Here is a 16,661-nt window from a genome sequence, read left to right on the forward strand (position 1 = left end):
CCACTAGGCTAATCCTCTGCCTGCAGCACCAGTACCCAGAGTTCTAGCCCTGGTTGGGGCACCGGATTCTGTCCTGGTTGCTCCTCTTCCAGTCCAGCTTTCTGCTGTAGCCCAGGCAGGCAGGGGAGGATGGCCGAAGTCCTTGGGTCCTGCACCCATATGGGAGACCAAGAGGAAGCACCTGGCTCCTGGCTTTGGAATGGTGTATCTCTGGCCACAGCGGCCATTTGGGGGGTCAACCAATGGAAGGAAGACCTTTCTCTCTGTCTCTCTCACCATCTAACTCTGCATGTCAAAACAAAACAAAACAAACAAACAAACAAAAAAACCTCTTGGGGTAAAAACTTGACTAGAGATAAAAATCCACTATACTTTGAAAGTCAAATTCCCAAACACAAATATAAATTCCTAAAATCCAATATAAGAAGTATAAAATAGGAAAACTCCAAATTAAAACAAGCAAGTTGAATCCCAATTTGAAGGCCACCAGCCAATAAAACAGAGAAACAAAACTTGTTATAGAAACACAAAATATTTCAAACATTTAAGAAATAAAAAAACCTATATTTCTCAGATGTATCAAAGTATAAATAAGCAAAGCATATTTTCAGATTTCTTTTAGAAAGCCAGCATTACATTGATAATGATGCAAGGTTGACTAGAACTTTCAATATAAATTAAGTATAAACTTTCTTTCATATACAGATGCATAAATCCTTAGTATTTTTATAATAAATGAAATCACATATGAAAATATAATGAATAACAAGTCACATATAATAAAAAATACAAGAGGTGGTTAACATTTCTTAACAAGTCATGTAACTTTTCCAGGTAGGTGAAAAATTCAAGGAGAAAATCACATGACAATTTAATGTTCAAAAACATTTAAAAATCAGCATGTAATTTTTAAAAACTGCTTGCAGTATAGTAAAAAAGAGCAATGGCTTTCTTATTCAGATCAAAATTTTTTAAAAGGATCCTACAACGAAAACCATGATTAATACAGAATCATTGACAGCTTTTACCCTGGAAGTAAACCTAGACCAGGAAGTCTCCACTAGTGCCAACTTCTTATTGGAGAAGTAGTTGGGGACAAGGGGGAGAGCAAAAAGAAATAAAATAAGATGTAAAGATCAATTTCTTAACAATAAATTGCCAATATATTGGAGATATTTATTTAGGGAGAATCCATAAAATCTAAAAACAAATAAACTGATAAATGAATTTAATGTTGTGGGAAAGATCAATGTTTTAAAAATCCATTAGCTTACCAAGTGCCAGCAAGAAATAACTAGAAAATATAAAAGATCAATAGGCAGAGTAGAAAACAGAAGAAAAGAAAAAAAGAGTAAATTATGTTACATCTAAGTGTTATTCAAATCAATAAGTAATACAAACGACCCAACAGAATGAGCAGAAATACAAGGAAAACGAAAGCGCCGGAAGCGGATAAACAGAACTGTAACTCACTGCAACAGGTTACCGCCAGCTCCAGGCAGCATCCTCAGGGAGAAGGACGGGGACCCAGGGCGAGGCCAGTGGGTAGCAGGAGCTCGGAGGTGAGAGCCCTCCAGCCGCGGGGAGGCAGAGCCCAGGGGCGGCCATTTCAGACCTGAACCCAGGTCTGTCTCTCGCTGTTCCCATCCAGGACAACTTGAAGTTAGGGGTCCTTGCTATGGGGGACGCTGATTGGCTCCGTGCTTTGTGACGTTCCGTGCACTCAAGGCTGGCAAACTGTCCAATCAGGCAAGGTGACGTCCACAGTGCATCAGCACGCGGGGCCTGGACGTCACAATCTTCTCAGAGTTTTGCCTGCAGAGTGAACTCCTGGGAGACAGCTCCGCCGCCAGGAGGCTCCCAAGCGAGGTCGACCTCTGCAGCTCTCCACCTTCACTCACCGGGGACACTGGGCACCTAGGAAGCTGACAACCGCGACATGGTGAGTGTGTGGACCTGGTTGTACCGAGAGGGGAAAACGGAGCCGAAGGCCAGGAGGACACAGGCCTCCGGCATCTGTGGGCTCCATATTAGTGCTGGCACAAGGCTTCCCCTCGGTCCCCTCAGACCCGTGGGTTGAGGGTTTTACCGGCACCCAGCACCCCCGAGGTCCTGCCCCTTCCCTGCTTGGGTGAGACTTCTCAGCCCGGAGCCATAGCAGGCCAGCTGTGTGGCAGTAGCTCCACGTCTCCCCCAATTATGCAGTGGGGACTGGGTGGTCTCTAGGGAGAATGTGGGCTCTGTGTATGTGGTTCATGTGGGACAGGCGCTGTAGGTTCCTCCTTCCCTCCCCACAGGGACCTCATTCCCCCGAGTTTTCTCAATATGTGGCCTGCAGGGTACTTTCCAGGGCATTGACCTCTTTACACAGCTGTTTCTAGGATGTCTCACTCCTTCATATGTTTCCAATATCACAGTAACATAGACTGAGTAAGGTAGAGACAGAAGTTTTATTTGGCTTGGGGTTTTCACCCAGGTTTTAGAGAAGCAGAAAGACCCTGTAATTTGGTACTTGGGCATTGTCTTAGCACTTACACTTTCTCTGTACAGGGTGCCATCTCTATTTGCACTTTCAAAATAGAAATTTTGACCACTCAAATTTATGTGTGTTTTAAAAATTATTTTTCTTGCATGAAAGTCTTCCAAATCCTGTAGATATGTCTAGTTTACTAAGTTATTTTGGATTTATATTTTAATATAGGAGCCTGTTTAGTTTTGCTTGTTTTAATTTTTTTCAAGATTGTCAGAGTATGACTGACACAATTTGTGTATCATCAAGGTATGAAAACTGATGTTTTGCTATGTGAGGGACGTTAAAAAGTTATGGACAATTCTGTGGGGAGCAACTCGGACTAGACTAAGTTACTGGAATTAAGACTTATTCTATGCATCTGCTCTCCCACAATATGGCGCTGGGAGAGGAGTAAACAGCTTCTACACAGCTGCCTCCAGTTCAACCAATAAGCAGCAGGACCTGCTCCTGATTGGAGGAGAGCAGCATACTCGGCGTGTGGGTAGCAGAGTTGGGATTGGCGGAAGAGGACTATAAAGGAGGAGAGAGACAACATGCACCAGGAACATCTAACGGGAACATCTATCTGAAGGAACACCTGAGCAGCCCCCGAGAGAGCCGGCCGGCGGTGTGCTGCTCCCCCACGGAAGTGGGGAAAGTGGCAGGGGGAACCGCCCTTCCACGGAGGTGGAAGGGACTGTAGCCAACCCAGGAAGAACCAGCAGCAAACCCGGGGAGGGCCGAGCAGACAAAAGAACAGCGCAGGGTCCTGTGTCATTCCTCCACGAAGATGGGGAGCGACATAATGGTGCCGTGACTCAGATAGGAAACTTAGGCAGGGTTTAGTGTCATTACTCCACGAAGACGGGGAGCGACATAATGGTGCCGTGACTTAGATAGGAAACCTAGGCAGGGTTTAGTGTCATTCCTCCATGAAGAGGGGGAGTGACAAATTCACGTTTTTGTGTGTGTGTGTGTGTGTGCAAAATAATATATTAAACTTAATAAAGAAGAGTAGTAGTTTCAAAATGCTTAAGGAAAAAAATGCCACAAGAGACTAAGTTTTCAAAGTCAGAAATAAAATGCAGAAGAGGATATTTTTGTCCTTTAATATCCAGGATTTTTACAAAGCAACTTTAGTCCCAAAGAAAAGACTGTTGTTCCTTTAAGAAATGGGTCTTTTTGAATTATAAACTTTGACACCATTCTGCATTGAAGAACGAGAATATTTAGTGAGTAATGCACCTATGGTTTGCTTTTCTCCGCATAAATCTTGAATATATGGAGCAATATCTTCTTCTGTCCACTTCTCTCTTATAGAGAACAGACTATTAAAACGTTCCTGATCACCTTCAGGTAAGTCATCAACTTTCAGCAAAAATATGATTTCTGGCCTTGAATTTCTATCAACCAATGCTAAACCCTTAAGCTGATCAAGCCTAGTTATCATTCCTTCAGGGACACTGTTGCCACACTTCTTGAAACTCAGCAAGATTGAATTTCACTGCATTCTGAAGAAGCATCTGTGCTGTTGCTCTGCATATTTTATCAGCACTCAGTTCAAAATAAACTTCACCTTCGTCTATGTATTTCTTTCCATAACATTTAAGACAGTGTTCTATCATTTCTTCTGGCTCCAATGGTCCAAGTTCCTGAAGACATGTACTCAAAGGAACTTTATTAAACGACCAAGATTCAGAATCCACAAGCTGAGTTACATGATTCAGAAGTTTCATCTCATAGTCAAATTCAAGAATTCTCCAATAACCTCCAATCTCACAGGCATTTAGAACTTGCAACTGGGTCATTATTTCATCCTCACTTGCCTGAATTTGATCAAGCAAATCATCAGTCGTATATTTTGAATGATTTGAATCCTTTTCTTTTTGACTGTCAGGTCCTTCATAGGTATTTTCCATCAAAAGTTTCTTTAGCTTGTTTAATTTAGGTCTACATCTTCTTAACTCCCAATAATTATTAGAAAAACCAAAGATCTCAGTGTGAATAATGTTACAGTGTGTTTCTTCCTTCTTCAGCTGATCAGGAGTTTTACAACTGGGAATGAAAAGCAACATATTTGAAGTATCTGCTATTTTCAAGTCATATGTTTTGTCTTTACTGCACAGCACTGCTTGTTCATCTATATCACCACGAATCACAAAACTGTGCCCGGCCTCCAGCTGCTGGCAGAGCGCGGGCTCCAGCTCCAGCAGGCAGAAGTCGCCACCGCCGGCCCCAGGGCCGAAGCTTAAGCAGTGCACGGCAGGCAGCAGCTCGGCCGCGTTCACCTTGGCGATCTGCAGCATGGCGTCCACCTCATCGCGGGTCCTCTTCATGGCAGCGTCTGCTCAGGGAGTCCTGTAACAACCGGAGGACAGAAAGGACCCGCGAGACGCCTCACGTTATCTTTTGATTACATTTTTTCATAAACTTTCTGGAGTCCTCTTGTACATATACATTGTGAAATGATTAAGACAATCTAACATATCCATCACATTACATCCCTGTGTTATTAAAGAATATGGAAGATATTAGCAAGTTGTGAGTATGTGATATCATAATCAACTATTTACTGTGTTGAATATTAAGGTCTTGAAGTGTTAATTTTGTTAATTTATCTCATAGCTGCAAATGTGTGTTCAGCTAACATTTTCCCATGTCCTTCACTCTCAGCCCATGACAACCACCATTCTATTCTGTGATTAAGTGCGACTTTCTTAGATTACACATATGAGTGATATTGTGTGGCATTTATCTTTCTGTGCCTTATTTCAAATAGCCTAATGTCCACATTCATATTTTTGGATCCACATCCTGACAAAATGGAAGAATTTCCTTATTAAGGTTGTCTGTGATTCCTGTGTATGTGTGTTTATCACATTTTCTTTATTCATATGTTGACAGTGGGGTTGTCTCCATATCTTGTTCTTGTAGATAATGCTGCCAGTAATGTGGAGATAAAGGTATCTATTTGAGATACTGATTTGGTTTCCTTTGGATATACACGCAGTTGTGAGATTGCTTTGTCATATGTTCTATGTTTAATTTTGATTGAAGACCTACATAATGTTTTCTATATTGGATGTACCAATTTACTTTCTCAGGAACAATTTTTATTTTCCTTTATTCCACCCTGGGCCAATGTTATCTTTTTACTTTTGGATAATTGTTTTAACACATATGAGATGATAATCACTGTGGTCTTAATTAGCATTGTAGTCTTCATTAGCTGTTTCTGAACCCCTTTTAAGTTACCTGTTGGCTACTTGTATATATTCAATGGAAAACTGATCAATCCTTTGTGCAATTTTTATTACAATATTTGTTTTTGAGTTGTTTGTGTTCAAACTCAGGTTGTCCAATGTTTTCTTCATTTCTTACTTCATCTGTTCTGTTTTTCCTATCACATGCAGAATATTTCTTAGATTTTTTTCAGTCTTTGCTTTTGTCACCTATGCGTTTAGTGTCATATCTAAACAATCATTGTTGAGACTAATATCAATGAATTTGCTTCCATTTGTAAGGGGTTTTATATTCTCAGACCTTTTATGTAAGCCTTCAATTCATTTTGATTTGACTTTCATGCCTGGGGTAATATAAAGATATTATATTTCAGTTTTTGGCATGTAGATGAACAATTTTCCTCTGCTTCAGATGTGGTCACTAAACACTAAGTGGCAGGATCCAGGCAGAAACTGTCACAGTCCAGTTTTTCCCTAATCTGCCTTGTCTCCCAGACCCACTCTTCTGTGCTCTGCTGCTCTTCCCTGTCTGCATGAAGAGACCTCAGAAGTGAGCATGCACAGAGAGAGACACATGAAGCAGTGTGCAATGTTGGGGAGAAGCAGAAACTATGTAGTAAAGGGGCAGGGCCCAGAAGGCTCTGTCTCCTTTCTCTGAAAGCCTTGGATATACAGAGGCACTTCAAAAATTCACTGAGGGATTGACATTTGGCATGTGTTACAACCCTGCTTAGTATGTCCACATCCTATATTGACATGCCTAGGTTACAGTCACAACTCTCAATTCCAGCTTTATGCTAATATGCACTTTTGGAGGGAGTGATGGCTGAAGTATGTGGGTCCCTGTAACCCACATGAGAGACTCGTATCATCTGGGAAGCAGAGCTGATGGGGTCCTCCATGCAGAGTGGATGAACATAAGGTGTTCCTTTGCTGCAATGTGTGTTGGTGATCTGGAAAATAACACTCCATCATGAACTTTCTTATGTCAAACAATGATGCACAACTGAGAAAAGGAGGCCACTGAGGTATTCAGGCATTTTTTCAATTAGTCTATGCTGCTGCCATCCCCACAGGGAAGGGGCCCAACTGGAATAGTCCCACTCTGACCACATGGATGCAGGGGATTTATTTAAATTTTGAAAATTAATTTTATTCACATTAAAGGCACAGCGATCTCTCATCCATTGTTCTCTCCAGATACTCACAATAGCTGGAATTCAGCCAGGTTGTGATGTGAAAACATCAGGTTTTATGAAGTGAAAATGCCAGAACTCAGTGTGGATGGCACAGACTCAAGTATCTGAGCTATTATATGCTGCCTCCTAGGGTGCACTTTAGTAGGAAGCTGGATTGGAAGTGGAGTGAGACTCAAACCTACACACTCTAATATAGGATGTGGGTCTCGAAAGAGCCATCTTACATGCTGTTCCCCAATGCTCACCCCTCTGTTATTTTAAGAGGAGTCCTACAATAGTCCAAACCAACTCTCCTGGCCCTGATGGTCATAGCCCCTGAATTTAAGCTGTGCAGACCCTCAACACTCTAGAAAATACCCAAGTACATCCACGCAATGGTGTGTTCACAGCAGCAGCTTCCTGCTGTGCTTGTCACTCAGAACTATGAAGCTAAAGATGTGCCATCAGGTGCTGTTCTGCCTGACACCTCTACATCCACTTTCCACAAGCTGATAGCACATCTGGCCATCCACATCAAAGTGGTCACTATTAGATGCTGTGTTGAAGGGGGATCCCAAGTTGTCTCAGATAAACTTCATGTGTTGCTTCAGACACTCCTCAGCACTGATGTGGCTCATCCCTGCAGATAGTCTCCATAGCAGGTCCCTTGGCACAGTAGTTCATGCACCCCACAGGCAACTCTGTGGGTGACACTCATCTGTTTGCTGGGCTCATAGCCTAGATAATTGTGACCTGTGGGCACTGAATCAGGTATTACTTCATTAGTGTGGTGAACCAGCCTGCTGGGTCATTGGCGAAAAGGAGGACAAGTCCTTAGTATACCTGCATGGTCAACATATTAAGGCGGGACTCTTCCTTTTACCATGAACCCTGGTATTGTTTCTCCCCACTTCTCATTTACCGTTTCTCATCCTTGGTTGGCATGGACAGTCTGGAATATCTCTTCTCCACCAAGCCTAATGCTTTGTACAGGTGGGGTATGCTGACGAAGAGCCTGTGCATTTCCTCAAGTCCCTCTGCACCATCAACACTCAAGCAAGGCCGTAGTAGAATTTGCCTCAGTTAATCACCACATAGTGAAAGCATGTGGTTTGAAATGTGTATTTGTAACTTATCGCAGGTGGAAGCTTAACATCCTGCCTCATAATCGTAATTCCAACCAGCCTATTTTTACAGGTTAAAAAAAGAAATCATTTTCAGATTGCATTGATTTGCAAAAACGTGATAAAATAATTGTAGTGACATTAAGGTTAGATGTTTAATATGTTGGTAAATTTGCCTAGAGAGAGAGCCTGCCTTCTAATTTTGTATTAGGAAGGAAGGCAAGTTAGGGGGTGACAACCATAGCATTATATAGTGAGTAGTAGACAACTTTTCTGTTTGGTTCACCCCTTTGAACAGCCTGACATGAAATAGAAACTGCTCAAATGTTTGTTGAATGGGTAGAAATATCCAAGGAACCTGGAAGATATGAGAAATACCCAAAAACCTATATTTTTCAGTGATTTACTGTATGCCCAGCTTTGGCTTCATGCTGTGGGAGCCAGTGCTGTGTCTAGGAATACTGATAGCAGCAGCAATTTATTGTGCTTCTTGTGAGCCAAGCATTCTGCACACATTTGTTTTTCATTCTCTCTGCTACTCTGTGAGTTGGACATTGAGGGTTTTTTTATCCATAAGGAAACTGAGGCCAAAAGAGGCCAAGCAGCTGGACAACAAACAGTAAGGTGTTCCCTTAACTTCTGTATTCTAAGGCCTGCTTGGCTCAGAAAGCATACTTTCTTGTGGGAAGTAAACATAATTAGGACAATTACAAATTAGCATGCTAGGGAATAATTGTATAGTATGCCTCTCTTTCTACATATTTGTGTGCTACCAGCATTTCATAAAGTTTGGGTTTTGTCATGATTAAGGCTGGATGCTCTGGAGTTAGATGCATGGATTGGAATCATTCCTGTGTGTGTAAAACTGGACATGTAGCCATGCATTTAAACATTTATTACAACTTCTTATAAAGTGTGGATGATAAAGGCACCTGCCTCCTTGTTGTGAGGGATGTGTAACTTGTGTAAAATAATTCAGTGTGTGGTAGGCATTGCATCTCAGCAGGTTAAGCTACAGCTTGGAATACTCACATCTCATATTGGAGTGCTGCTTTGAATGCTAGCAACCACCATTCAGGTAGCTATTGATGTACTTGGGAAAGCAGTAGAGGATGGTGCAAGGGCTTGAGTCCTGCCACACCTCTGGGAGGTTTGGATGGAGTTCCTGGCTCTTGACTTTGGACTGATTCAGTCTTAAAGATGGGCACTTGATGATTGATCCAGTGGTTGGATGCTTTCTCCCTCTATTCTCCCTCATCACACTCTCCCCCATCTCTCTTTATCTCCTTCTTTATCTTTTACTTTGCCTTTTAAATAAATAAAAACAAAATGGTTCAGTGTCTGACAAACTGTGGTTCTCATACAATTCAGTGTCTGACAAACTGTGGTTCTCATACAATGTAGGGTTTACAAAGCCACTGATTTGTATCAGTTTTATTCATCTATCCTACACATCTCAAATGGTGATTTAAAATAGGTAAACAGTAAGTGTTTAATGAATAATATATTTTCATATGTAAATATCTAGGTCCAGTTACATTAGAAAGATCCTCATTCTATTTTCACATGTAAAGCAAGATAGGGATGGACTGAATATGGGGCAACATAAACCCAGAGGCGGAGGGGAACCAGAAAGAATGGAGAAACTTTTGCAAAATGAATTATTGGAAAGTATGCTGGACAAATAGCTCATTTACATGTTTTCTTACTAGTTTTAGAAGTTTCTATGTTTTTCTTGGCAATCACAATATAATGTGACACACGTGTTGTGGCAATAGAACTCCATTCTAGTGTTGATCCTACAAAGCTGTTTTACTGTTTCTTAGAATTAACACTGGATTCCATCTCACTTGCAATTTTCATTAGAGAGCTGCTATGGAAAATTTCTATACCTCTCAAGAAAGAGTAATACTGTCATGTAAGGCCAGGTGCATCACACAAATCATCCCAATCAGATTTCTCAATGCTTGATATAATCAGAAAACTGTTTTCTTAGCTTCTCGGTAAAGTTCACTCATAAACTCAGAAAGAATTTATTGAAAATATGTGTGTCTGTCCATGCCTGTAGTGTAACAAGTGTAGTCTATGAATTCAGTCCTGTACTTTAGGAGTTTATAGGATTATTGAATGAATCAAGGAGCATAATAGATTTCTATTTAAAATGTATGATGGCTTTTGTACTTAAAATATGTTCTAGGTCTTTCATGTCAGTTAATTGACATTAACTGTTATTTTGTATCCTTGGAACTGCATTATGGAATATTTTCCTTTAATATTTCAAAGTAAATACCACAATTCTCAAAGATGGTTTTGTGATTCTGGTCATTGCTTACAACATGTTGCTGTGAAAATAATAGAATGGTTGCAATCTCATGGTTTTATTTATTGTGGGTTTGGGAGATTCCAAAATGGAGGAAAGAATAAGTTGAAATTCTACTGATTTTGCTCTTCATTGGAGCACTGCACAGCATAAAACCACTGCCCCTCCAAGCCTTCTTCAACCACACACCTCATTCTACAAGAGTCTTTTTTTTGCATTGTCTATAATTCCATTTATACAGAAGAGGCAAATATATATGGAGAGATAGCAGTTTATGACTTACATGGGTCTGCCGGGTAAAATTGGTATAATTGGAGAAAGACTTCAAAAATGCTTGTAAGAACTTTTGGAGTAATGGGACTTCCCTAAAGCTGGATTGTGGTGATGGTTTCCCACCGGTATCCATTTACCAAAAGTCATTGAACAGTATTGTTAGAATGTATGATTATTTTATGTATGTGATATACACAAATTTTAATTTCAATCTAAAAATTAAAACAAATGTATGCACAGTCTTTTTACCTTTAACAGAAGAAAAAATAATCAATGTTTTAATTCTATCTAGACAAGTAGTGTAAAATATCAAATCATATTATATAATATATATAAATAATATCTGACAATAATACTAACACTACTACTAGATATGTGCTGTGTATATGATAATTTGCTTATTCCAACCTGCCTATGAAGTAAAATAATCATCTTCATTTTACATTAGAAGGGCACTTATCATGGTTTTATATTTTGCCTAAGGTAACACAAATTGTAGTTGGTAGAGGTACAATTTGATTTTTTTTTTGACAGGCAGTGTTAGACAGTGAGAGAGAGAGACAGAGAGAAAGGTCTGCCTTCCCTTGGTTTATTCCCCTAATGGCCACAATGACTGGTCCTGTGCTGATCCAAAGCCAGGAGCTGGGTGCTTCCTCCCAGTCTCCCATGCAGGTGCAGGGACCTAAGCACTTGGGCCATCCTCCAATGCCCTCCCAGGCCACAGCAGAGAGCTGGACTGGAAGAGGAGCAACCGGGGCTAGTATCTGGCACCACAACTGGGACTAGAACCTGGGTTCCAGCACCGCAGGCAGAGGATTAGCCAATTGAGCCACAGAATCAGCCAGTAGGCTAGAATTTGAATCCTAACAACCTCTAGAGTCTGGCTGGCAATATCTGATAGGTTGATACCATGGATTTGCCATGGATTCTTCTACCTCAGAGCTTTTGCCCATTCTGTTTCCTTTAGAAGAACACACTTACACCTTTAGAAGAACACACTTTCTTCCTGTAATAACTCTTATTCATTTTTTGAAGTGGAGCATAACTGTTTTCTGGAGTCTTTTTTTACCCTCTTTTTTATTTTTTATTTAGAATATATATATTCTAATTATCTTTATATACAGAAGATCAAATCAGTATATATTTTTTGTTTTTTTTATTTAGTAAATATAAATTTTCAAAGTACAGTTAATGGATTACAGTGCCTCACCCCCCATAATTTCCCTCCCACTCACACCCCTCCCATCTCCAACTTCTTCTCCCATTCCATTCACATCAAGATTCATTTTCAATTATCTTTATATACAGAAGATCAATTCAGTATATATTAAGGAGATATTTCATCAGTTTGCACCCACACAGAAACATAAAGTGTAAAATACTGTTTCAGTACTAGTTATAGCATTACTTCACATTGGACAACACACTAAGGACAGATCTCACATGAGAAGTAAGTACACAGTGACTCCTGTTGTTGGCTTAACAATTTGACACTCTTGTTTATGGCGTCAGTAATCTCCCTAGGCTCTTGTCATGAGCTGCCAAGGCTATGGAAGACTTTTGAGTACGCCGACTTTGATCTTATTCTGAGAGGGTCATAGTCGAAGAGGAAATTCTCTCCTCCCTTCAGAGAAAGGTACCTACTTCTTTGATGTCCCTGTTCTTTCCACTGAGATCTCAGTTGCAGAGATCTTCCATTTAGGTCTTCTTTTTTTTTTTTTCCAGGGTGTCTTGGCTTTCCATGCCTAAAATATTCTCATGGGCTCTTCATCCAGATCAGCATGCCTTAAAGGCTGATTCTGAGGCCAGAGTGCTATTTAGGACATCTGCCATTCTATGAGTCTACTGTGTATCCCGCTTCCCATGATGGATCGTTCTTTCCCTTTTTGATTCTATCAGCTAGTATTAGCAAACACTAGACTTGTTTGTGTGATCCCTTTGACTCTTAGACCTATCGGTGTGATCAATAGTGAACTGAAATTGATCACTTGGACTAGTGAGATGGCAGTGGTACATGCCACCTTGATGGGATTGTATTGGAATCCCCTGACATGATTCTAGCTCCACCCTTTGGGGCAAGTCCGATTGAGCATGTCCCAAATTATACATCTCCTCCCTCTCTTATTCCCACTCTTACATTTAACAGGGATCACTTTTCAGTTAAAATTTAAACACCTAAGAATAATTGTGTGTTAATTACAGAGTTCAACGAATAGTACTAGAACAAATCAAAGAGAAAATACTAAAATGGATATAGTATTACATTGTACATCAACAGTCAGGACAAGAGCTGATCAAGTCATTGTTTCTCATAGTGTCAATTTCACTTCAACAGGTTTCCTCCATTTTGTTGCAAATGACTGGATTTCATTGTTTCTTACTGCGGTATAGTATTCTAAAGAGTACATATCCCATAATTTCTTTATCCAGTCTACCGTTGATGGGCATTTAGGTTGGTTCCAGGTCTTGGCTATTGTGAATTGTGCTGCAATAAACATTAGGGTGCAGAGCGCGTTTTTGTTTGCCAATTTAAATTCCTTTGGGTAAATTCCAAGGAGTGGGATGGCTGGGTCGAACGGTAGGGTTATCTTCAGGTTTCTGAGGGATCTCCAGACTGACTTCCATAGTGGCTTGACCAGTTTGCATTCCCACCAACAGTGGGTTAGTGTCCCTTTTTCCCCACATCCTCTCCAGCATCTATTGTTGGTAGATTTCTGAATGTGAGCCATTCTAACTGGGGTGAGGTGAAACCTCATTGTGGTTTTGATTTGCATTTCCCTGATTGCTATTGATCTTGAACATTTTTTCATGCGTCTGTGGCCATTTGGCTTTCCTCTTTTGAAAAGTGTCTATTGAGGTCCTTGGCCCATCTCTTAAGTGGGTTGTTTGTTTTGATGTGGTGGAGTTTCTTGATCTCTTTGTATTTTCTGGTTATTAACCCTTTGTCTGTTGCATAGTTTGCAAATATTTTTTCCTATTCTGTCAGTTGTCTCTTCACTCTCCTGACTGTTCCTTTTGCAGTACAGAAACTTCTCAATTTGATGCAATCCCAAATGTTAATTTTGGCTTTGACTGCCTGTGCTTCTGGGGTATTTTCCAAGAAGTATTTGCTAGTACCTATATCTTTCAGAGTTTCTCCAAAGCTCTCTAATAATTTGATGGTGTCGGGTCTTAGATTTAAGTCTTTAATCCACGTTGAGTGAATTTTTGTGTAAGGTGAAAGGGAGGGGTCCTGCTTCATGGTTCTGCATGTGGAAATCCAATTTTCCCAGCACCATTTATTGAATAGACTGTCCTTACTCCAGGTATTGGTTTTGGATCCTTGATCAAAAATAAGTTGGCTGTAGATGTTTGGGTTGATTTCTGGTGTTTCTATTCTGTTCCATTGATCTATCCATCTGTTTCTGTACCAGTACCATGCTGTTTTGATAACAACTGCCCTGTAGTATGTCCTGAAAGCCTCTGGCTTTGTTTTTGTTGTACAAGAATGATTTAACTATTCTAGGTCTCCTGTGACTCCATATGAATTTCAGCATCATTTTTTCTAGATCTGAGAAGAATGTCTTTGGTATTTTGATTGGTATCAAATTGAATCTGTAAATTGCTTTTGGGAGAATGGACATTTTGATGATGTTGATTCTTCCAATCCATGAGCATGGAAGATTTTTCCATTTCTTGGTATACTCTTCTATTTCTTTCTTTAAGGTTTTATAATTTTCATCGTAGAGATCTTTAACATCTTTGGTTAAGTTTATTCCAGGGTATTTGATTGTTTTTGTAGCTATTTTGAATGGGATTGATCTTTGCTGTTCTTTCTCAGCCATGGCATTGCCTTTGTATACAAAGGCTGTTGATTTTTGTGCATTGATTTTATATCCTGCTACTTTGCCAAAATCTTCTATGAGTTCCAATAGTCTCTTAGTAGAGTTCCTTGGATTCCCTAAGTAATCATATCATCTGCAAAGAGGGATAGTTTGAGTTCTTCCTTCCCAATTTGTATATCTTAGTTTCTTGCCTAATAGCTCTGGCTAAAACTTCTAGAACTATATTGAATAGCAGTGGTGAGAGTAGGCATCCCTCTCTGGTGCCAGATCTCAGTGGAAATGCTTCCTACTATTCCCCAATCAATATGATGTTGGCCGTGGGTTTTTCATAAATTGCTTTGATTGTATTGAGTAATGTTCCTTCCATACCCAGTTTGCTTAGAGTTTTCATCATGAACGGGCGTTGTATTTTATCGAATGCTTTCTCTGCATCTATTGAGATAATCATATGGTTTTTCTTCTGTCTGTTAATGTGAACATTGAACCATCCCTGCATACCAGGGATAAATCCCACTTGGTCTGAGTGGATGTTCTTTCTGATGTGTTGTTGCATTCTATTGGCGAGAATTTTTTTGATGATTTTTGCATCTATGTTCATCAGGGATATTGGTCTGTAATTCTCTTTCAATGCTGCATCTTTTTTTTGGCTTAGGAATTAAGGTGATGCTGGCTTCATAGAATTTGAGAGGACTCCCTCTTTTTTCAATTGTTCTGAATAGTTTGAGAAGAATTGGAGTTAGTTCTTCTTTAAATGTCTGGTAGAATGCAGCAGTGAATCCATCTGGTCCTGGGCTTTTCTTTGTTGGGAGGGCCTTTATTACTGTTTCAATTTCTGTCTCATTTATGTGTCTGTTTAGGTTTTCTATGTCTTTCTGGCTCAATTTTGGTAGGTTGTATGTATCCAGGAATCTATCCATTTCTGATAGGTTTCCCTGTTTGCTGGCATACAAGTCCTTGTAGTAATTTCTGATGATTCTTTTTATTTCTGTGGTGTCTGTTTTTACATTTCCTTTTTCATCTCTGATTTTATTGATTTGGGTCTTTTCTTTTTTTAGTTAGTTTTGACAATGGGGTGTCAATTTTGTTTATTTTTTCAAAAAACCAACTCCTCATTTGGCTTATTTTTGTAATATTTTTTGGATTCAATCCTGTTGATTTCTTCTCTGATTTTAATTATTTCTCTTCTACTAGATTTGGGTCTGGTTTGCTGCAGTTTTTCTAGATCCTTGAGATGCATTGAAAGCTTGTTTATTTGGTGCCTTTCCAATTTCTTGATGTAGGCACCTATTGATATAAACTTGCCTCTTAACACTGCTTTTGCTGCATCCCATAAGTTTTGGTATGTTGTGCTGTTATCCTCATTTACTTCCAAAAAGTTTTTGATTTCTCTTTTGATTTTTTCTATGACCCATTGTTCATTCAGGAGCATATTGTTCAATCTCCATGTGTTTGCATATGCTCTAGGGATTCCTGAGTTGCTAATTTCCAGCTTCATTCCACTGTGGTCTGAGAAGCTGCATGGTATGATTCTAATTCTTTTGAATTTGCTGAGACTTGCTTTATGGCCTAGTATGTGGTCAATCCTAGAGAAGGTTCCATGTACTGCTGAGAAGAATGTAAATTCTTTAAGTGTAGGATTGAAAGTTCTGTAGATATCTGTTAGATCCATTTGGGCTGTAGTGTCATTTAAGGTTTAGGTCATCACAGTGCTCAGTTTATGTCAATGATAAGTTTATGATGTCAGTTCTTTTGTGTGTTCACAATAAACAGTTTATTTATATATATATATATGTCATATATATATGACAAAGTTTTGCATATTGCACCTAAATATTAGTTTATGACATCAAAAATGTTTATGACTTCACATTGATTATGGTATCACAATGGTTTTCTATCATCACAATTGGCTAAAATATTACAATGATGGTTAATACATCAAAATTGATTATGTCAACATTTTTTACTTCAAATTTGATTATGATATTACAATGGTTGGTTTATGACAATGATAATTTGTGGCATCTCAACATTAGTTTATGACAACAATGTACTATGACATCACAATTGAATAGGACATCACAATGGTATTATGGCACCACAATTGACTTTGATATTGCAATGATGGTTATGGTATCAAAATTGATTATGATGCCAAAATGGTTTTTATGACAACACAATACATTAT

The 16,661-nt window shown here is 39.5% G+C and overlaps 1 pseudogene; it reads right to left on the reverse strand.

The window, feature by feature from the left end:
* Window positions 1-3,595: 3,595 nt before the first annotated feature.
* Window positions 3,596-4,902, reverse strand: LOC127489076 (sister chromatid cohesion protein DCC1 pseudogene; annotated as a pseudogene).
* Window positions 4,903-16,661: the final 11,759 nt, after the last annotated feature.

Source organism: Oryctolagus cuniculus, chromosome 19 (assembly GCF_964237555.1).
Source record: "Oryctolagus cuniculus chromosome 19, mOryCun1.1, whole genome shotgun sequence".
Taxonomy (NCBI): domain Eukaryota; kingdom Metazoa; phylum Chordata; class Mammalia; order Lagomorpha; family Leporidae; genus Oryctolagus; species Oryctolagus cuniculus.